The sequence below is a fragment of the Mustela erminea genome, chromosome 1 (assembly GCF_009829155.1).
Source record: "Mustela erminea isolate mMusErm1 chromosome 1, mMusErm1.Pri, whole genome shotgun sequence".
Lineage (NCBI taxonomy): Eukaryota > Metazoa > Chordata > Mammalia > Carnivora > Mustelidae > Mustela > Mustela erminea.
The window spans coordinates 55,253,428-55,276,766 of NC_045614.1; the positions used below are offsets into that span (position 1 = coordinate 55,253,428).

The following is a 23,339-nucleotide window of genomic DNA, read 5'->3' on the forward strand; positions in this document are numbered from 1 at the left end:
GTAACAGCTTGGATCACTCCTCAGGGAGGTGGGAATCATACTTTTTTGGATAGCTCTCTGTCACAGCATGCCGAAAAAGAAGGTGGCTATCTGAGACAGGTGTGAGATCAAAGTTAGATTCAGAGCACTAGATTGCTATCAACAACTATACTTCTGTTACCGTAAGGTGGCAATGTGAGAAGCAAAACCCTGTCCAGGTGCTAACACACCTCACTCAGAGGCTGAAAGCCAAACACCAGGACTAAACAAGAAAAGAAGTAAGAAGACTCCATTACTAAAGTGCTAAAATGTGGACTATAATAGTGGTACCCATAAGTTAACTTATATTTTAAAGTCCTCATAAAATTAGAAAACCAGATAATTCAGCTTTCTATTCACAGGAAAAAACAGTGCCACCATCTGTAAAAATTATGAAAAATCATCCGAAAACCAGGAAATGTGCTAGTCTCCTGAGGAGGATCCCCTGAATGCAAGCATCGTTAATGCAACAGACCACTTGTCTCTTCAGGTCTAAAGAAACAGCTCCACTGAATAGACCCTAACCCCCTTCCAATCTCTTCCACAAAGAATCCAGAATAAAGAGATTCCACTTCGGACCTAATTCCTGGACAAATCAGAAAGACTTCATTAGTGACGGCACTGGTCCCATGTGAATACAAGAAAAAAAGCTCTGGTATAATTTATTTTTAGCAATACATATAAAAATTATACACTACTACACAAATGCATACACAGTTCATTTGCTTGGTCCTCCCTTGACCATAAACTAGACTACGCAATTTTACAAAAACACTTTCCTGTAGTTCTTACCCCAAGTTTATACTTGTAAGTACTGGTCTCTATGAAACTCTTTTACTCTCTGGTAACTTTCCAATGATTCTATCTACTATTAAATAGCTATATCTATTAACATAATTCCCCTTCAGATTATTTTATTGCCAAAATAGCAATGAGAGAGAAATGGGGGCATGAAAACTATGACTGGCAAATATAAAAGAACTGGCCCCTACCTCCAAGAGTCAAAATCCTATAAGAACAGGTACTTTACCACCTGCTACAATGAAACCAGGTCACCTGTGTCAGTGATTCAGAAAAACACTCTGGTCTTTCTTCCCAGTTAGTTTGGTTCCAACTAACAGAAATGAAAGAAAAAAGCATCATTTCACAGGTACCAGAAAAGTCTATTGGCAGTTGTTAAAAACATAATTACTGCATGTTTAAAGTCTAGAGTTTTAATTTTTTTCCTCAAAATAGTAAATAAGAAGTCTCTAAGAAATCAAATGGGTAGATAGCTAGTAGGTATTTTATATTAAGAAATAAAGTCCAAACATGCAGCTGCAAATATTAATTTTACCACTTTTAGGTCCTGTTAGTATTTTTGTTGCTGTTATGAGCTGTAGTTTGCTGCAAGAAATTCATGAATTTTAATATTATAGAAATACTCTTAGGGAACTATTACTGAGTAGTAGAGAAATAAAAAAATGCTAGAAAAGTTTATCTTTCTATTGAGTCTCCCTATAACAGGCAGTTTGATTCCTTCAGTTTTGAGCTGGAGCAGATTCTGTAACTCAGAAAACTTTATGTAATGGCTCCTTTAACATTAAATTTGCAGGACCAACCAGTCTCACATAAGGCTGAGGGGAGGACTGTCCCAAGATACTGCTAATGATCAGTGATTATAGATACTAGGTTAAAGAGAAGTTATCAGCTTAAAAAAGCTAAATATTCTGGATATTCTTTTTTTTTTTTTTAAAGATTTTATTTATTTATTTGACAGAGAGAGATCACAAGTAGGCAGAGAGGCAGGCAGAGAGAGAGAGGAGGAAGCAGGCTCCCTGCTGAGCAGAGAGCCCAATGCGGGACTCGATCCCAGGACCCTGAGATCATGACCTGAGCCGAAGGCAGCGGCTTAACCCACTGAGCCACCCAGGCGCCCTATTCTGGATATTCTAAATATTAAGCTAAATATCTTCTCCTACCCTGTGGTTCATTTGTTCACCTTCTTTATGGTGTCTTTTGATGAATGGAAATTCTTAAATTTAATAAGGCTGAATTTATCAACATTTATTTTATGAAAATTCTGTCCAACTCCAGGGTCATAAGTATAATTTTACATATTTCTTATAAATGTTTATGAGCTTTTGTCCCTGTCCTTCACATTTAAGGCCTTAATCTATGTGCAAATTGATTGTTGAGTTTGATAAGGATTAAGAATCTAGTTAATTTTCTTTCTGTGTGGATAGTCAATTTTCCAGCACCGTTAATGAACAATCTATCCTTTTCCCTACTAATCTGTAATGCCACTTCTGTCCTATTTCAGGCTTCCCTGTATGTGTGGCTATAATTCTAAATTCTCCAGTCTGTTCCACTACTGTTCTACTTATCTTTCTTTACACTACTACCATTATCTTATTACTGCAGCTTTATAAGAAGTGGTGCTCTCTATTAGGGCATGTGCCCTCCTGCCCCCCCAGCACCTTGCTCTCTTCTCCACTTACCAACTTCCTGGACCATCTCAAGCACTCAAAACCAGAACAGCAACCTTTCTTTACAGATTTGAATTCTTACAATTCTTGATCTCACTGTTGGTTTTCTCCCTCCAAAGAATGAGGCATCATCAACAGCAACTTTTGAAGCTGCTTAAAAATGAACAAGGAGGAATGTGCACCTTCTAGAAAAACAAGCAGAGACAAAGAGTGAGAGTAAGAGTGGGAGAGAGAAGATGAAAGAGAAACTATGAAAAGTAAGTGCTTTCAATAAAGATTTAAATCCAGCAACAGCAGGTGAGAGGATTATTTCAGAAAATTATTTTCCATTTCATCATTTTTGAAAATATATTGTCACAAACCATATCCTATCTTCACATATAAATAAAACAGAGGCTTCTTCTAGAATATCAAAATATAAGAAGTAAGACGAAATCCTCAGGCAATGAGGGAAAACATTTAACTCAAGTGCACCCCAGGAAAAAAAAAAAAAAAGATAATGTCGGGGTAAGACTCTCACCTAAGAGCTTCTCTTACTGCTGCTGCAGCCACAGGCAGTCCTAGAGACAATAAGATCACAGTGAGAAGGAAGGGAAGAGAGTTTTGGAAAGGGTACCGGGCAATAGTTGTCAATTAGGAGGTGTTTCCCTAGAATGAAAAGCTCCAGGAGATAGTTGGTTGTGTCTACATGTAGTTTTAAACACCATATTCACTAACATATTATTTTGCATTTGATCTGAAAAGAGAACAATCTATTGTTTTGATAGTACAAATTAGACAACGCATTAACGATTCTTGGCTGGTAGAGTCAACAGTAAGGGTAATACTGATAGTAACTAACACTTACTGAGTGGTTACTACACTCCAGGCATTGTAGTAATCACTGTGGACAAAACACTGAAGTAGCTCTTGGTACAGAAACCTGAGGTTGTCAAAGGCTGGGACTTTACCCACTCAGCTCCTTAACCCTTGAAAACTGCCCACATGCACAATAATGCTTCTGAAAAAGAGCCTCATTAGTTGCCAAAAGAGCTGTAAGACCAAGTACCTGAAGTTAAAAAAAAAAGCTACTACAGAGTATTTTCCTATGGTGGTTTTAAACTAATCAAATTCAAGACCACCAAACCTTTGAAAGCAACTGTTGTGAACTAGGCAGTCAATTAACTGAGACGAAGAAGAAGAAAGGAGGAAGAAGGAAGAGAATGAAGAGAAAGTCCTTGTCCCTGAAGAACTTAAGAATGAACCTGTAATAGCTATGCAATGTAAATGCTACAATGAGTATCCAAAGGGAAAAGCTCCTCTTTCTGCCTGTGGGAGCCAATGATGGTTTCATAGGAGAGGAGCTATTTTAACTAGGTCTTGAAGGAAGAATGGAAATTTAGCAAGCAAAAAATGGGATGACAGGGAGAGAGTTCCAGGCAGAAGAGACACCTCAAACAAACTGGCAGGTATGAAGGAAAATAGAACAGCAGACAATCAGTTGGGAAGCTGCTAGAGAGGTCAGGGGAAGAGAGGCTGACACTGTTGACAAGAGAGAACTACCAGAGGTTTGTCAGAGAAGTGAAGCCATCACATCTGGATCTTCAAAAAAAAAGCCCTTTGGGAAACGGTGTTGACAGATGGAAAAGAAGAGACTGTATGTGGGAAGGCAGTTAGAAAGGGGTGGCTAGAAAGACTAGCAATTAAGGCAGTCTTAAACTTAACATGAACAAGTGAGTTATCCCTGAACAGCACACAAATGAGAACAGAGCACAGCATACAAAACTGATACAGACCACAGAACGATGGAAAGTAAAAATATTATTGCTTGGCCTTATGTGGTGGTAGGTTTTATAATATAAATCCTTTCAAATACAAGTAGAACAGTATCACTCTTCTAACAAAAAAACAGAGAATACAATGGTGACTCTGAATCAACTCTTCTGGGCTCACCAAAGTATACAGCTGACCAAATTTTGCAACCAGGGTTTTTTTTAGTCAGGCAGGGCTACAGACCCTACTGTAGTGAAAACTGGGATCCGACTGGGAACACCTGAATCCCCAGATCAGTCGCCAGGATAGACCACCTATCCTCTCCACAGGGGCAGGTTTGGGAGCCAGTGTCTCAAATAACAATAAACAAGTCCTGGGACAAGGAAACTCTGTCTTCACTGAGAGGAATGAGTGAGCTGCCTTGCCCTTCACAATAACGGATTCACATCATCCATATTTATGGAGTGCGTGGCCCATGATTATGTAACATTGAAGATATCTAGTCTTGATATTTTCCTATTTAAACAAATATACTGGATTTCTGAGGCTCTGACACTAAGCTGATCTGACACCACACTGCATGAGGTTACTGTGAAGGCTGAAGATCAGATCTTAAATATGTATGTCAAGAGCCCAACACTGTGCCTGGCACATAGCAGACATGCAATAAATGGTAACTACTATTGGTATAAGAATATCGTGACACTTTTACTTTCTCAAAGAAATCTGAAAGCAAAAATTCGAACTGCTTAAGGTGTATTGTAACTAGGAACTGGTCTCTCATTCTGACATGAGAACCACATGAAATGTGAGTATGCTCACAAAGGGTTTGCAATTCATTGTTAAATCATTCACGTCGGCAAAAATAAAAGGCCTGAATTAGGATAAACCTCACAAATATTTAAAAATAAGCTAATAACTATTTGTAAAATACTACTGGGTATAGACCTTCTTAATAGGTACGAAGTATCTGGTTTGTTTTATTATGCTGTAACTGTCAGAAGTCTTTTTGTACTCATGGGAAAATAAAAATTGAAGAATCTGGATTGCCTGAGAATTAAAAAATAAAAAATACACATGTGAAGACTTGAAATCCTAGATCAAGACTTAAAATCAGGAAATGGAACTCAGGTGGCATACTGAATATGTGTTCATCAATACAAAACATGCTTACAGAGATGCCTCAAGTTCAGATATGCATTTTTTAAAAATATTTATTTACTTGAGAGCAAGAGAGTGAGTGCGAGTGGGGAGGGAGGAGGGCAGAGGTAGAGGGGGAGAGTCTTAAGACTCGGCAGGGAACCCAGCCCTGGCTGGATCTCACAACTGGGGGATCAGGACCCAAGTTGAAACCAAGAATCAGATGCCTAACCACTGCGCCACCCGGAAGCCCCCAGGTATATATATCCTTTTATCAGAAATCCCGGCGTTATTTATACTCAAAGATTAGTTTCCTGCCACCCATAGGAAACCTTTTTCTTGTGTGCTGGGGAAGGGAGGTAAGGTAAAGAGTGAATGAATAGTGGGGAAGAGAAGTGACTCTCATCTACATGGAGTTCCTATTCTATGGGAGCGACACTACAATTTTTGTATGAGACTGCCCCTAAGAAATCATGTACACTGTGGGTGATTTCCTCCCTTACCAAGGGCCCAAGTGTAAAGGTTATATGCACTCTCTTTATTTCTGTTAGTATGAACCATGGATAGAAGGATGGAAGGAAAGCAGGACACACTTCCTGAGCATCTACTATGTGCCTTACGTCAAACTAGGCATCATTTAATCCTTAAAATACCCCCTTCTAAGTATTACTAGCTCCACAAACATAGAAGAAACAGCTCAGAATTTCAACTTGTTTCAAGTCATCCATTTAGTAAGAGATGACTTAGGAATCTAAGGCCTCTTTGCCTCTAAAATTACAACATTCGCTCTATACCACAGTGCCCTTCAAGATAGTTTCCCAGAAAACAGAAGTCAAGAGGAGAGAATTTTAAAAAGTGACAGGAGACAGTTAATTATCTAAGTGAGCAAACTGCGTACATCAGTAAGCTAGACCACTTAACTCATTTATACCACTAATTCCAAAATATGTGATTTATGTTCAGTATTGCTCACAGAAATTTCTGACCTAGTCCACTCAGATATTAAGTAACATGGCAGTTCTTTTGGAACTTGAAAACACCTTTCCCTTAAAATGTTATCTATCTAATAATCACCTTGATTAAAATAATGAGGATAATTTTACCATATTTTTGTAAAGTAAAAATTTTTACTAAAGTACAATATGCATGGGGCGCCTGGGTGGCTCAGTGGTTTAAGCCGCTGCCTTCGGCTCAGGTCATGATCTCAGGGTCCTGGGATCGGGTCCCGCATCGGGCTCTCTGCTCGACAGAGAGCCTGCTTCCCTCTCTCTCTCTGTGCCTGCCTCTCCATCTACTTGTGATTTCTCTCTGTCAAATAAATAAATAAAATCTTTAAAAAAAAAAAAAATAAAGTACAATATGCAAATAAAAAGTGCACAATTCATAAACCACTCAGTGAATTTTCATCAAGTGAATACACATGTACACACCACTCAAATCAGAAAACATTACTAGCACCCCCAAAATTTTCCTTTGTTCCCCCGCACCGTTATTTAGTTCCCTTCTCTCTCCTGACTTCTCTAATATCATGGATTAGTTTTGCTTGTTTTTGAGCTATAATACATTTTTTGTGTCTCTCTTCTTTTGCTCATTATTTTTGTGATAAACATCAAGAGTTAATCTGTTTTCATTGTTGTACAGTATTCCAATATATGACTATGCCATAATTTATGTATCCATTCTATAGCTGATGAACATTCAAGATTGTTTCTAGTTTGTAGTTCTTACAACTAGTGTTCCTATGGACATTCTTGTACATGACTCTTATTTTTATTTATTTATTTATTTATTTATTTATTTATTTATTTATTTGACAGACGGAGATCACAAGTAGGCAGAGAGGCAGTCAGAGAGAGAGGAGGAAGCAGGCTCCCATCTGAGCAGAGAGCCCGATACAGGGCTCAATTCCAGGACCCTGGGATCATGACCGGAGCTGAAGGCAGAGGCTTTAACCCAATGAGCCACCCAGGTGCCCCTATACATGACTTTTAAAGCAATACTATCTTTCCTTCATTTGAAAATTTTCCTATTTTAAAAACGACTGTCTTTTCCTTCTTCAGAAAAGAAATGTATTATAAATTTAAAATTTCAAGAATCTGTTTTGTACTAAATAACTCAACACATATATTCTACCTTTTTTTTTTTTTTTAAAGCAGACTTCATGCCCAGAGTGGAGCTCAACATGGGGCTTGAACTCCCAACCCTAAGATCAAGACCTGAGGTGAGACCAAGAGTCAGATGCTTAACTGACTGAGCTACCCAGGCATCCCAACAAAGGTATTCTAATTACCAGTCTTTTCAGCCAAGGGCTGGCATATACTTTGCAGTATATGCTGCTTTTAACCTTGGTGAAAAGTGATTTTTCGATAATTCCAGGCTATTCACCTAATCAACCTAATAAAAAGCAGCATTATTATAGAAGCAATGGAGCAGGAAAGAAAAAGAATGAGGACAAAACAAATGGCATTTCTGAAATGTTTTACAAATAATACAATAATTAGATTCAAGTTCAATAAACATCAGCAGGGCAAATGCATCATGAAACCTGCTGGCATTGTGTGACTTCTCAAGAGCCATCCAATCTTTGGTATGTGTCTTCCTCAGCCAAGACCTGCTTGCCACACAAAGGCAGGCCGTTATCAGAGTTCTTGAGGTTGCATGTGTGAGCAGCCAGGTAAGAAACTATTATTATTATTTTTTTCTTTCTTTCTTTCTTTTTTTGCCTAGCTTCTGTCAACATATGAACAATAAAGGCAAATAAGGTAGGGTGCCTGTGTGGCTCAGCTGAGCATGCGACTCTTGGTTTTGGCTCAGGTCATGATCTCAGGGTCCTGAGATGGAGCCCCATGCAGGGCTCTGTGCTCAGCACAGAGTCTGCTTGTCCCTCTTCCTCTGTTCTTCCCTCTTCCCCTAGGTCGCTCATGCCCGTGCACACGTGCAGTCTAAAATAAATAAATAAAATCTTGAAAAAAAAATAATAGGGTGCTTGGGTGGCTCAGTCAGGTAAGCATCTATCTTTAGCCCAGGTCATGATCCCAGGGTCCTGGGATCTAGTCCCACATCTGGCTGCCTGCTTAGAGGGGAGTCTGCTTCTCTCACGCCCTCTGCCCCTTCCCCTTGCTGGTGCACGTGCTCTTTCTCTCAGATAAATAAATAAAATCTTTTTTTTAAAAAAAGGGCAAATAAGGTGACTTCAGTAAATCCACGAAACCTTCCAAGTCTGAGTCTGCTCCCACAAGCCTCTCACTTCTACCACTCACTTTAATTTTCTAGGCCCCAATACCTCTCATACCTCCTACTACTAATCCAAACAGAGAGAGTGATATCCTTGTTTATGCATGGAACTTTTCTCTGCAACAATATTAACATTTCCAGGAATCAGAATCTTTGGGGTTACTGTCAACAGTTAAGGACTGAAAGGTTTAACCTATTAAGACTTCAGGCCTCTTATTATAGTGGAGAATTTTTTTTTTTTTTTTTTTTTTGGTCTCTAAACATCACACTGTGCGCCTGAGGTTGCCTTTCATCCTTATAGTGTATACCTGGAGTCTAGGGGTGAATCAGAAAGGATAGTTGGGTGTCTGAGCTAGCCTATTCCTTTCCCATCTTAATTCACCTCCCATCCTTCCACTCTAAGATTTCCAGATGTCAGGGGCATGAATCTGCTCATACTGTTATCCTAAAAATGCCCCATGCTAGTGCCTTGATATGGACTTTCACCTTCTCTGCTCAGTCCCCCTCATCATCACTATAAGCTATGCTAGCTGAATCGCTGTTCCCAGGCGGTCCTGCCTTTTAGCACAGAGCTGTTTAACTCTCTAGCACTCAGGGCACTGGAGAGAGCATGGGAAGGAGGTGGCAGCAGTGTGACAAGCGACATGGGGAAGGAATGGCAGGACTGAAGGGAATTATAAAATGTATCTCAGCCTCTAGGTGTGTCAGGTTGGAGGCAAGTCAAACTCCAATATATAAGGACAACATTTTTTTTTTTTTTTAAACTGTGTGTGATGGGAGCACAAATGTGTCTATCAGGTTAAAGGTGGTAATCATACGTGGAGAGAAAAAGTCAACACTATTTAAGCTCCTCACAACCGGCAATGAAGTAAAAAGAGATGAACTAACTCTGGCTAGGGAGCTCTGCATCAGATGTGAGAGTGGACTTGATGAGTTTTAAGAAGGACTTCTTTACAGTCTTCCTAAGTGGTACTGATTAAAGGGGATCATTATCTGCTTTAGGAAGTGCTTTGGGACTAAAGGAGCATTTGGCACATAGGTAAGATAACTCGAAGATATAAATTCCAAATGAGAGCCCTCAATAGGTCACACTCAAACAGCTAAATACATGAGGCCAGTGGTTCAGTGCTATGACTGAGGGGGTGCTACTCTACAAAGGCCCACCTACCTTGTTCTATTAAGTCATTTGGACAATTGGCCTCTACTCCTGGCCCTGATCTCAGTGTTGGCTCAGCTATCCCTACGTGTCAAGTCAGGAATGTGTAAGACTCTAACAGGCTACCCACTCAAGGCTCCAGACACAGATGCTGTACTGTCACTTGACTCCTTGGAAACAAATCTTTTTTTTTTTTTTTTAAGATTTTATTTATTTATTTGGCAGAGATCACAAGTAGGCAGAGAGGCAGGCAGAAGAGAGCAGGAAGCAGGCTCCCCACTGAGCAGAGAGCCTGATGCTCGATCCCAGGACCCTGGGATCATGACCTGAACCGAAAGCAGCTTTAACCCACTGAACCACCCAGGCGCCCCTCCTTGGAAACAAATCTTAAAACTTCCCACAAGTCCTTGTAAAGTAAGGTTATTACACAGGGTTTTTCTTCTTTCTATAAACGCATGTTCCAACAAAACTTCAAGATCACATAAATACAACTGTTGAAGGCAATAAATAAGTAATTTAATGATTAAAACAACATATAGCTTTTTCATTAAACTATCAGCTCTCTGGTTACCCTGAGTAATTAATTAGTTCAAGGAATCAAAAGTGTTGAACAAGTGATACCAAAAAATCCTTGAATGGGATAGAAAAGGAATGTCCAAAAATAAAGAACTAAATAAAAATGTTGCTAGAGTGTCCTATTTACCAGTCTTTCCAGTAGAAACTTGACACACAGTTCGCAAAAATCTGCTTAACCTTGGTAAAGCAATTAAAAAGTTATTTCCAGTAACTCCACTGCATGAATCAAATTATTGTTAAAATAAATATTTGAAATTAATGGCTACGAGACTTTCAACTCCCAACTCTCTGTAAACCCACCAGTCTTCTTTACTGTTCTTTGATCCTCTGTGATAGAGAAACAAAGACCACCATTTTTAATTTCAAGAAAATCACACAGATGCTTTGTTTCCTCACTTGAAATGATGTGATAATATCTGGGCTACTTATTAATGAGTTCCATATGAAATAGATTTAACTTACAATTCAATCAACTATTAAATTATCTATTTCTTGTATTAAAAAACACACAAATCAACATATAAATGGCTAAAAAGTGATTAATCTGGGTTCTTTTATTCCTATTTACCTCTCCAGGCAGAGCCACATCTGTGAGGGACCAATTCCCAAATTCATCCAAATACTGGAAAAGACATTTTATTGCTGGCAGTGCTATGTGAATTGCCAAGCAAGCCCACATAAAAAGGAACAATTAAAGAGCAGCAACTTAGTTATCAGTGATATCATGAGTTATTCACTCAACAAACAGTACCAGACACTCTGCGAAGTGCTGGAAATACAATGGTGAGTTAAATGATTCCTGCTCTCACAAAGCATACAGTATGGTAAGGGGAACAGATATCAACCAACCATATAATGTAGTATAATTAAAAAGTGAAATAAAGGGGCACCTGTGTGGCTCAGTGGGTTAAGCCTCTGCCTTCGGCTCAGGTAATGATCTCAGGGTCCTGGGATCAAGCCCTGCATCTGGCTCTCTGCTCAGCAGGGAGCCTGCTTTCCCCCCTCTCTCTGCCTGCCTCTCTGCCTACTTGTGATCTCTCTCCTCGCCCCACCCCGTCAAACAAACAAACAAACAAACAAACAAATAAATAAAGCAATTATAATTTTTTTTTTTTTAAAAAGTGAAATAAAGCTTACAAGGAAAAAGAACACAATGTAAAGTAAAAGAATCTTATCTAGGCATCGGAAAGGGCTTCCCTGAGGAAGTGATGCTTGAGCTGAGAGCTCCAGGACTGGAGTGGGGCAGCAGGGGTAGGGTGCAGGGGGTGGTCTGTTGGATAAATATGTGGGCAGGCATATGAGATTTCAGGCGAAGAGCACATGAAAGGGCCTAGGGCAAGGGTACCACTGTATTTAGAGCACAGGGAACTAGAGGTACAAGGATAAGAAAATGGTAGTTTTAGAAAGGTCTTAAAATAGGAAGCAGGCAAATGGCCTCTACTATTACAGGGATTCTAGTGGGTGTTGAACAATATAATGTCTGTAAGGGAATTTTGTACACTGTAAAGCACCTTTACTTTCATTAGTAGTATTTACTTCCACTACTTGGTTTTCTAAATAAACTTCTGGCCTGGATGCCAAGTGACAAGTCAAAAGCAGAAGAGCTAAAACTAGAACCTTAGTGTTCTAAGCCAGTGTTTTGCCCCTATATCACACTGCCTAAAAATGTCACTGTTCATACCACTTAACTAGTCCAATGTTTTTACCAGACAGCTAGTGTTTCATAATAACAACTCCAATTATGAGTATGTGTCAGGCAATTTTCTAAGCTCTTTATTTACATTAACTCATTTAAAGCTCAATTCTAGAAAAAAAGGCTCTATTACTGTCCAGATGAAAACACAGGACTCAAAAAAGTTAAGAAAATTATTCAAAGTCATATAGCTGGTAAATGTTGACACTGTTAAACCACAACACTACTCAGCTGCAGCTTAAAATATTTTACGTGTGTGTCTATACATATGGGGGTGGTCAGAGAACAAAACTCACCTGTATAAAACCACATTCACATTATTGAGGACACGGATCAGTGCCTTAGTCACCCAGTGCCTGCGGTATTAGCGGGGCATGGCAAATACTTTATGAACTAAAGATGGATATAAGGGACTAACAAAAGACTTGAATCTAGAAGTAATTTTCTGAGGCTTTCCCCCTCAGTCATGTTCCCATCAGCAATTCATTTGATGGCTGTATTTTCCTTGTCTACTTTTTTGTTAAAATTGAAGATTTATTGTCCACTACGTTTGTCATACTTCACAGACTTTAGCTTGGAGGTAGAGTGGGATTATGGAAAAAGGACAATGAACTAGTTCCAACCACTCTCCAGCCACAACTGGCCTGTTCTCAATCATTCCAGACACTTTCCCTCCTGGACCTTTACAATTGCTCTTTTCTCTTGCCAGAACACCATTCCTTCCTTGGGTTCCTGCGTTCAACCTCATGGAGACCTTCCCGAACATCCGATCTAAATTAGTCTCTCCTCAGGCCTTCTTTAACACATCACTCAGTTTCATTTCCTTTCTTTCATGAAACTGAAAATCATCTTTAATCTTTAATCATCTCTTTAATATCTATTCACCCCAACTCCCACTTCTAGGAGGCAAGGGCTTTGTCTAGGTGGTTCCCTAGATGTATCCTCCAGTGCCCCAAACTAGGCAAATATGCATTTAATCAACGAATGAGAATTACCTCAGATTTACCTCGGTTTTGTCAAGCCCTCAATATCCTTAAGCCTTCCACTCCTGGTGGCTCTACACCCCATTTTCTACAGGAACACCATTTCTACATTGAGATTCACAAAGTAGCCTGACTCCATTTTCTGAGCAGAGCCCCTAAAACCATCTTGATAAGGGAGGTCTGGGCATGGCAAGAACCACCTCTCTCCCCATTTTACAGTCCAGGAAATTGAGCCTTGGGAGTCGCCCGCGGCCACGCCAAAAACACCGGCAGGAGCCCCGAAGGATGTCCAGGTTCCGAAACGCCCTTCCCACGAGCCAGCGCCGCGGATTCAAGATGCTTCATCACCTTTATTACTATTGTTCTACTGTACTCATTCTGGACGCGCTGCAGGCGGAGGGAAGCCGCCCTGCCCCTTGCCGCGTCCCCGCGCGCCCCAGACTCTTAACCCAGGCCGCGCCCCCGCGCGCCCCGCCCCCGGCCCCGCCCCCATCGCCCCGGCCTCACACTGCACCTCGGCCTCTGCTCCCGCCCCGCCAGGGCTCCCGCGCCCCGCGGGGACCGCCCCCTTCGACTCGAGCCAATCAATAGAGCCTCGGGGGGTGGAGCCAGAGGCACCCGCCCTCCTATCTGGGCACCAATTGGTCCCGCCAGCCGTCGCTCACGAAGTCGCGCCCCGCACCCGCCTCCCTCCTTTTCCTCCACCCTCCCTTCAGGAAAAAACGGCGGTTGGGCCGCGGCGGTCTCCAACGGCGGGCGGGAAGCGGAGGGGCGAGGAGCCGGGGAACTAGGGAAGGAGGGACTGCAGGGAGGAGGAGGATAAAAGGGAGGAGGAGGGGAGCCCAGCCCAGCCGGAGCCATCTCCATCGAGAACAAAATGGCGGCGCTGGCGGAGGGCCAACTGTGAGGCGGGGCCGCGGCCATTCCCCCTCCGCCCCCACCCTCGCGCCGGCCGGGCCGGTCAGGGGGAGCCCGCTCGCTTCGCCCGGCCGCGGGCGGGGAGGGGAGGGGAGCGGCCCGGCCCACTATGCAAAGCGTCCGGCGCCGCCGCCGCCGCCCCGTGGCAAAGGTAAAAGGGTCGGGTTCAGCCGCCGTCGCGGCGGCTCCATGTCCGCGCGCCAGGCCCGCCCCCTCCGCCGCCGGCCCGAGCCCGCCCCGGCCCCTTTTCAATTTTACCTCAGGATTTGGCGCCAAAGCGGCCTCGAAGCAGGTCCCGTGTCTGCGGCGGGCGGCCCCCGACGCGGAGGGCAGGGCGCGGGGAGGCCGGGCTCCCGGCGTTGGCGGATGGCGGGAGCCCCGGGGCCGCGGGCTCGCGGGGCAGCAGGCGAGAGACGAGACGCCGAGGTGGGAGCGGGGGTGGCGGGGGCGGGCCCGGGGGCGCCGCCGGGGTCGCGGGGAAGGGGGGGTTTGTTATTGTTTTTGTCAGTGAAAGGTCAGAGTTCGTGACCCCGGTGCCGCCGCCGCCGCCGCCCGCGCGCTGGTAGGAGGAGGGCGAATGTTCTTCTTCCTCTTCCCAGCGCCAGCCTCGCCGCGGCCGCGGGGGGCGGGCGAGCACGCGATTGGCTGAGGCGCGCGCGCGCACCGGAACGCCGCGGCCGGCGCTGGTCCATCCGGCCCCTCGGCGGCCCGCGGGCCCGGCGGCGAGCGGGCGGGAGCTTGTGTCGGCGCTGCGGCCCGGAGAGCCTCCGCCCCGGACTGGGCTGGCGCAGCCGCTAGGCGAAAATGAAATTTCAGTGCCCCGAACGCGTCTGTTTTCAGGGCAAAGGACCGGTTGGTCGTCTTAAAAATCTGGGAACGCGGGGCACCGTTATTCGGGTGCAAGCCTGCGAGCTTCTCCAGGCTAGGAGGTTACTGGGTTCTCCCGGTGATAGCTTGCATCCCAGCCTCCCGCTGAGCTGAAGCCTCTGTGTTTGTTGATTGAAGAAGCAGCCTCACAGCAGAGAGCCTGTAGGTTGAGTGGGTGGTTTATTGGTGGGTATTGAATTGTTTGTGCCCTACTCTTTACGGATGTTTTAAAATTAGGTTTTAAAGGCCGTCAGGTTCCGGCAGTATTAGGTAAAGTATTGAAATCGTCCAAAATCTGTTGTTTATGGTCTTCTAGTGAACACGTGACCCAAATCTTAAGTCCTTTCCCTGTTATTTGGAACAGGAAATAAGTGTGTGTAAAACGACTCTTCAAAATTGCTAAATACATAAAGAAAATCGCTTCTCTTGGTCTTAGGGATTTGGGGCTGTAGGTTTTCTTTAGATATTTCTTTTTTAAGTCTTGGTTTTGACTTGCTTGGGAGGTGTGGATCACTTACTTATCTTAGATGCCCTGAAATGTTTCGGCTAGACTCTTCTTGATTATCATGCTTTGTAGGAGGAAGATTCTTTGCTAATTGATTTTTTTTTCTTGCATTTTTATTGTTTGTTATGAATAAATACTGATCCCAAGATGAATGGGTTAACCTTTTTTCTTAAACAGTTGTGCTTTGATCAGGCTGACCCCAACTTTGAGTATTTTGTTCTATATCTTATAATATTTCTATCTGATAGGAAATGCTTTAAACATACCATTTTTTTCTTTTCCCATGTTTTCACCTCGAGAAGAAGTAAGTGAGGAAGAGACTTAAATTTGTAATGTCTTGGTGAACCACACAGATCCTGTACCTGGAAGGGGACTCAAAAAATGATATGGTCCAGTCCTCTTCTGGCAGGGAGATTTTACAGGAGAGGTGGGTGAGAACAAGAAAGGTCAAGTGATGTGTGCCTATGGTTAGACAGTATTTTGATGGTAAATCCTTGTAAACATGGACTGTTTTTACAGTTGTACTCTTATTCAAAAGTTACTTTTTAATGTCTAATAATGCTTCCAGATACAGTGTAAAAATTCATGCATCAATGAGTTTTAGGTTTTTCTTTTCTGTAAACAGTACAATTGCACAAATTTTGAAGTAAATACTAAATCATTAATGTTTCTCTGATGGCTTATCATTAGCACTGTGAACAAGGCATAGTTATTTCATTTTACTGAGGTGTAGGATCCGAGGCCTGAGTAAAGTAAGCAACCTGCATAATGTTACAGGTGCAATAAGGGAACCCAAAGCTGTGACCTAGTCCTTTTGACCTTAACGTTTATGCTGTAAAACCATGCTGTTATCAGTGGCCTGCTGGTAATAGGAATCAGTAGATGTTCACTCTTAAAGGTTAGTTGTTTAATGTTAAAAGTAATGTAGAGAGCTGCCTGGGTGCTCAGTTTGTTAAGTATGTGCCTTCAGCTCAAGTCAGGATCCCAGAGTCCTGGAATTGAGTCCTATATAGGCTTCCTGCTCAGCAGGGAGTCTGTTTCTCCCCTCTACCCCGCTTGGGCTCTCATGATCTCTCTCAAATAAATTCAATTAAAAAAAAAAAGTAATGTAGAAAGGTTCATAATCTTGAGCAGCTTTTCTTCCCTTGCAAACAGGTGCACAGGTACAGAGACAGATTGCAAACAATATCAGCAGGTAACAGCCCTTTGCAAGCTGAGATTAGTGCTGCCATGGTGCCATTTTTTTGCTCCACTGTGTTTTTTCTAGATATTTTTTCAAAAAATTATTTATTTTAGCAAGACAGTGTGCACATGAGGTGCAGGTGCAGAGAGCGAATCTTTTTTTTTTTTTTTTTTTTTAAAGATTTTATTTATTTATTTGACAGAGAGAAATCACAAGTAGATGGAGAGGCAGGCAGAGAGAGAGAGAGGGAAGCAGGCTCTCCGCTGAGCAGAGAGCCCGATGCGGGACTTGATCCCAGGACTCTGAGATCATGACCTGAGCCGAAGGCAGTGGCCCAACCCACTGAGCCACCCAGGCGCCCCGCAGAGAGCGAATCTTAAGCAGGCTTCCACTCTTTGCGTGAAGCCTATATCGGGCCTCAGTCCACAACCCTCAGGTCATGACCTGATCAAGAGTCAGAAATCAAGAGTCACCCAGGCGCCCCTCACTGTAAGTCTTTTTAGTGACAGTGTTTTAGTGGCTTTAATCACAAAAAATACTGAAGTTGTAGTATACTAGCTATGCTTTTTTTTTTTTTTTAACTGTCTGTTAATAAGTATCCACATTTGTATCAATAGTGCTTTTAACATTGTTTTATCTGCCTTTAAATGAAAGGGTTCTTGACTGGGAGGGTAGTAGAGTAAAGAACTGCCAGGCCCCAGTGGTTGTGGAGCAATAGGCTTTGGGTGGGGCCTTACATCAGCACTTCTGAGCGTCACAGGGAATTCTGATGTACACTACTGGCCCGAACCATTGATCTAATTCCAAAAATGTGTGGCAAAAGAAAAACAAGACAAAACTTTGTTTTGGTTTTTGAAATGCAATTGCTGTTTTTTCAAACTGACCGCTACTGAAGATTATTCACAGGGATGGGGGCATGACAGGAGTGATGATCTATCTGGCAGTATCCAGCTGTTGTGTGTACATCTTCTTGGCACCAGACTGTGAGCTCTGTCTCAAAATGGCTTGTCCCTCTCTATTTCAGCCCTTACCACAGTACCTAGTAAAGATGGGTATTTACTGAAACAGTGCTTTCCCCAGCAGTAATATATGATAAAGAATATTCAAATTATCATCCCCACCCTTTAAAAAATTTTTTTAAAGATTTTATTTATTTGACAGAGATCACAGGTAGGCAGAGAGAGAGGGGGAAGCAGGCTCACCGCCGAGCAGAGAGCCTGATGTGGGGCTCGATCCTAGGACTCTGGGACCATGACCTGAGCTGAAGACAGAGGCTTTAACCCACTGAGCCAGCCAGGCGCCCCATCATCCCCCGTTTAAGATGAATTCAGTGAAAGCAAAGTTTGGTGTCCTTGTGCTGGGAAGTGAGCCTGGGGCTGTTCACTCCTTGCCCAGTGCTCTGTGGATGAGACCCAGGTGTTCTGAGACCCAGGTGTTCCTTTCTCTTCCCTCTTTGTTCTCTGGGCAGGTCCTTTTTTATCACAACACTTAAGTAACTAGTTAACACTAACTTCAGTCAGTGATTAACTTGTCTGTGAGTTCCTTGATAGCAGGAACAATGTATAGTTTTGTGCATAACACATAGTAAACATGTTTTTTGCCATCCAGGGTTATTTAAATAATAAACATCCATGAAGACCAAATTTTGGTTAAATAGTTGCAGTTGTGCTAAAATTTTCAAATTACTATTTTTTTTTAATTTTTTAAAAAATTTATTTGACAGAGAGAAATCACAAGTAGGCAGAGAGGCAGGCAGAGAGAGAGAAAGAGGAGGAAGCAGGCTCTCTGCTGAGCAGAGAAGCCTGATGCAGAACTCGATCCCAGGACCCTGAGATCATGACCTGAGCCGAAGGCAGCGGCTTAACCCACAGAGCCACCCAGGTGTCCTCAAATGACTATTATTAAGCAAAGTTTTTTTTTTTTTAACTTGTAAAGATACTGCTTTTGTGGTAGCAGAAATGATTTTCCTTAATTTTGTAGACTGGGAAGGCTTAATTATTACCTTTGTTAAGTTTTTATGTATATCTTTGTATCAACTTTTCTGTAGTAGCTTATGCTTCCTTGTTATGTATAGTAATTTATGAAACTTGTTTGTATCATTTATATAATTTACTGTTTATAAAATAAACTGTTAAACCTCCTATAATTCTTTTTAGCCTTAATTTTTAAGAACGTGGAATCTACACAGATGTAATCAATGAGACCAGACTGCATGTTCCTTATACTCACATTATCCTGTTTAATCTTCACAATAACTTTGTGAAGTGGATGGTATTATCTTGTTTTTATAGCTGAAGTGGCTGAGGCCTTAAACAGGGGAGCATAACTTCTCCAAAGTCACATGGCTGGCAGGTGGTGGAACATTTATTCATAGTTATTTCTGCTTATTTCTCCTCTTCTGTCCTCGAGGACTTTGAAAAGAAAACCGTCTTCCCACCTCCATGATTCTGTCGAAGTCAAGCTCTGTCACAATAGAAGGCTACTTGGAGAGGTCTCAGGTTCTATATACTTGGTCCTTGCTTTTCCCAGGAAGAGAAAAGAGACTGAGCCTGTGGTAGCATGGTGGGAACGCACAATGCAGGGACACTGAGAGTGAGTTTCTGACTCCCCTCCAGGATGGCTTTTTTTTTTTTTTTTTTTAGATTTTATTTATTTATTTGACAGAGATCACAAGTAGGCAGAGAGGCAGGCAGAGAGAGAGAGGAGGAAGCAGGCTCCCTGCTGAGCAGAGAGCCCAATGAGGGACTCGATCCAAGGATCCTGAGATCACGACCAAGGATCCTGAGATCACGACCCGAGTCGAAGGCAGCAGCTCAACCCACTGAGCCACCCAGGCGCCCTCCAGGATGGCTTTTGCTGGGAGTTCCTGACCCGAGGCTTCCTGGGCCTTGAAAAGATATTAATTCAAGGTTGTATTTGGCTCAAGTATCTTAGAGCATGTGGAAAAGCAGATTATCTTCTCAGAAAAATGTACCTGCTCTTGGTCCCTTGTTTTAGAATGCAGTTCGCCTAATTAGGAACTCTCAATCTTGAGGTTGGGAGTTCTTTATTAGCCCAGTGCCACCACAAAAGTTAATCACTGAGGCCTGCTGGCCTTTTACTCTTAAAGTATAAATAGTGGCACTCCTTGAGTTTCTTAAACATTATTTCAGCCCCACAACCTGTTCACTACAGGACAGGAAATGCACCTCAAAATCAAAAAGTCTCTTGGGAAGGCTGGCTTTTCTGTGCTTTGCTTTGGATCCCGTACTTCACCTTGGGGAGAGCTAGGATGCTGTCCTGAGGCTTCGGCCTTGGGGAGGCTCTGGTTACGCTGTCAGGACTGTGTCTACAAAATAAATCTGCTTGGTTCTGCCCTCCGGTTTGGCCCCTCCTACACTGTTCTCTAGTTTAGGTTCTCTCTGGCCTATTGTCATGGTTTCCTAACCTTCCAAACCAGTCCCTACCAGTTGTCCCCTCCCCCCCCACCACCCTCTCCCTTTCCCCTCCCACTGCCCGAGTGTTCTGAAACAGCCTTTGCGAGCTCCTTCTATTAATAAAGTTCTTTAATGGCTCTGCACTGCTTAGGGCTGAAGTGAAAAATATGCTTGAAGTAGGGACAGTGGGGGGGCGGGCGGCTGGCAAGTATTCTAAAGGAGGTCAGGAAGCTGAGATAAACACTATTAGTATGTTAAATGGTCATAGTGACACCTGGAGAACTCACTAGACTTAAAGGGGCAGCCCTTCAGTGACCTGGAATGCAGCCAGAAATGGGTTTTTCAAGAGAAGCCAGAAATCCAGATTTGTAAATGAAATCTTTTGACTTTGAAATGTTGGCAATTTACAAGTGGTTTTTTTTGTTGTTGTTGTTGTTTTTAACTGTGCAGGACAAGCATCATTTCTTAAACATGGTCCAAATTTCCAAAACTTGGAATTTTGATTCCTTCTATTGAGCATACATGTTAACCTGTCATGTAAAGGGAACTTGGCAGGCAGGAGACAGGAGCCCATGCTTATAGGTTGTATGCAGTCTGTGTGTGTGTGTGTGTGTGTGTGTGTGCAAAGGTCCTCATTGGACCTTTGACCAATCAGATGAAATCTTAACTGAGCCACAGCCACTGAAAGTCCTTCACAGTGGGTCTTTCCAGACCCTGTCAGATTAGAGCATCATTTAATGGTAGTATTAGAGTAAAAACACTTGAACTTGGAATTTTGATTCCTTCTGTTGAACATACATGTTAACCTGTCATGTAAAGGGAACTTGGCAGGCAGGAGACAGGAGCCCATGCTTATAGGTTGTATGCAGTCTGTGTATGTGTGTGTGCATGCATGCGTTGTGGGTGGAGGCAAGTTCCTCTTGTAGTTCTCATTTTTCTCGAGCATAAATTTACTGTCTCCTGCCAGGGTGGGGAAGGGCAGTCACTTGTCTCTATAGAGTGGGGTCAGGGGATTTGAGGGTCTCATGATTACTTACAGTGACTCTCGACTGATCCTCTTGTTAGTCTTTCCAGACATCTGTGCCTCCAAATCTCCAAGCCTCTTGAGAGCAAAGGCTGGTCCTTGTTCTCACTGGAATCCCTTCCTGCAGGCAATTTGGTTAATTTTCTCTGCTAACTCAGCTGCCACTGTCTGTATGTATATCCTCCAAAAATGAGTTGACGATTTTGATACCTTATGCCTTTTCTTGCATTTTCTTTGTCCTTTAGGTTATATCTTTTTTTTCCATTTACTGCCCTTTTTTAGGTTTTGGGAAAGAAACCGAGATATATGTGTTTCCTGGTTATCCTGCAAAACTAATTACATCCAAACGCTCTGGCTTAAAAAAACACTTTCTAAAATTATCATCTTGTAGTTCTAGGGGGTTCAGATAGGAGGCTGTCTCTGGAGGTCTCTCGTGGTTGCAGTTAGAAAGTGGCCGGAGCTAGAGTCATCTGAAAGGCTTCCTAGTCTGTCTAGTAATTGATGCTGGTTGGCAGTATGAATCATGCCATGTGACCTCACCATGTGGCCTGGGCTTCCTCATAGCATTTTGGACACATTCCAGGAGGACACAAGAGAAAAAACTGGCATTTTTACCTAAGTCACTTCCTCTGCTACTCCTTGAGCCATCACACAGGTCTGTCTAGGTTCAAGGCGAGGGGATGCATCCTCCACCACTTGATGGGAAGAGTATCTAAGTCCAACTGTAGCGAGAATGTGCAGGAGCGCATCTGCTGGGCAGCCATCGCTGACAGAATAGACTCCATCTCACATGTGTTTTTGTCTTTTTTAAATGGAAGACCAGAGTGGTCTTTCTAAAACAGATGTTTTCTCTCCTATTTTAAGGCATCTGGAGGGAACCCCCCCCTCCGCCATCCCATTGCCCCACATCCCCTAGATACTATGGGATAAGGGCAGTGGTTCTGAATGACCTGGCCTTTCTTGTCTCATCTGTTTTTGTGTCTTCTTCCCTGTACTTTGATGACTCCGAACTACCCCATTTCCTGAATATGTCACATGGTATCCTACTCATTCTCACACCTTACTCCTCCTGCTCTCTGCATGCAGGGACCTCTCCAACCCCTTTTCTCCTTAAGGCAAGCCCTCTTCAGAGGTCAAGTGATACCTCCACCCAGCGATTTCCTAATCTGCCTCAGGCACAATCCATTCACTGTTACCCGTTCTCCTAAAGCCTTTTCTCATCCTCTGCTGTAGAGAGTGTTTGTACCTGACTTCTCAGGGGATGAACTCCTGCAAGCTAAGAACTATGTCTTTAGTGCTCAGTACTGTGCTAAGTCTGCTGTCACTGTTAAAATAGCACCTGAGTATTGCAGTGTTCCAAAGTCCCTTAGCATTCTCCTAGGTTTAGGTGCACAACATTCAACCCTTCCTTCTCCCTCTTCTTCCAGCAGTCAACTGAAAATTTCTAGCACCAGGAAGCACAACCCTGAGCATATTAACCTTTCTTTCCAGCTAATTAATCCTGGGAGGAAATATCATGTATTCTTGAGGCTCCAGGTTTGTTGAACAAATTTGATTTGTTCATAGATATTCATTTATGACTTAGGTAATCAACATTTCTCTGTATTAGGAGAGTCAATATTTATTAGTTAACTGTGTATCAGTTTCAATAAGTAGAGTCAGTTTTCAGAATAACTGAAAATTAATCATCTTTCAGCTGAGGATGATGGCGGTGGCAGGGTACAGAGTATCCTGGATGTCTCAGCATATTTCAGATTTGCCATTAAAGGATTGTGGGGCTTTAGAGGAGATCCAACTCCGTGAGTCTGTTGGCTCCTAGGTCAGGTGAGGCCCCACCACCTACAGAGGGTGGGGGAGTGTGGAAAGAAGAATGTGGAAGCACTCTTTCAAGTGGTAAATTGAGGCATTCATGAAGGCTGCTGAACCTCAAAGTTCAAAACTGTTGACTGCAAGGCTCAAAACTCTTGACCAAGGGTCACCTGGGTGGCTCAGTGGGTTGAGCCTTTGCCTTTGGCTCTGGTCATGACCTCAGGGTCCTGGGATCGAGCTCCATGTTGGGCTCTCTGCTCAGTAGGAAGCCTACTTCCCCCCTCTCTCTGCCTGCTCCTCTCTGCCTACTTGTGATCTCTCTGTCAAATACATAAAATCTTTAAAGGAAAAAAAAAACCTCTTGACCGAAGCCCTGAACTAAAACCCCTAAATTGTATAGACAAGAAACTTTGAATGTTGAATGGACTTTGTTAAATTTATTTAAAATTTTGAGATGTGGTACTTAGCAAATGTTGTATTTATTGTTATTTTCTTCCCCAAAGAGAGAACTTGTCAAGGAACACTATGTTGCATTAGAAGTTTTATCCCTATAGCTTTCTTAAATGAAGAAGAAAAAGACTGTTCCCTTAAAAATTT

The 23,339-nt window shown here is 42.8% G+C and overlaps 1 protein-coding gene across 3 annotated transcripts in view; it reads right to left on the reverse strand.

Moving 5' to 3' along the window:
* NR2C2 (nuclear receptor subfamily 2 group C member 2) overlaps window positions 1–14,565 on the reverse strand; it is a 96,488-nt gene extending 81,923 nt beyond the window's left edge. For 2 of the 3 annotated variants that reach the window (XM_032360998.1, XM_032360335.1), the window contains exon 1: window positions 14,197–14,564. The gene's annotated coding sequence lies outside the window, so the exon portion shown is untranslated. Of the gene's footprint in view, window positions 1–14,196 lie in introns of all 3 variants that reach the window. The other variant, XR_004276148.1, reaches the window with a different exon arrangement.
* Window positions 14,566–23,339: the final 8,774 nt, after the last annotated feature.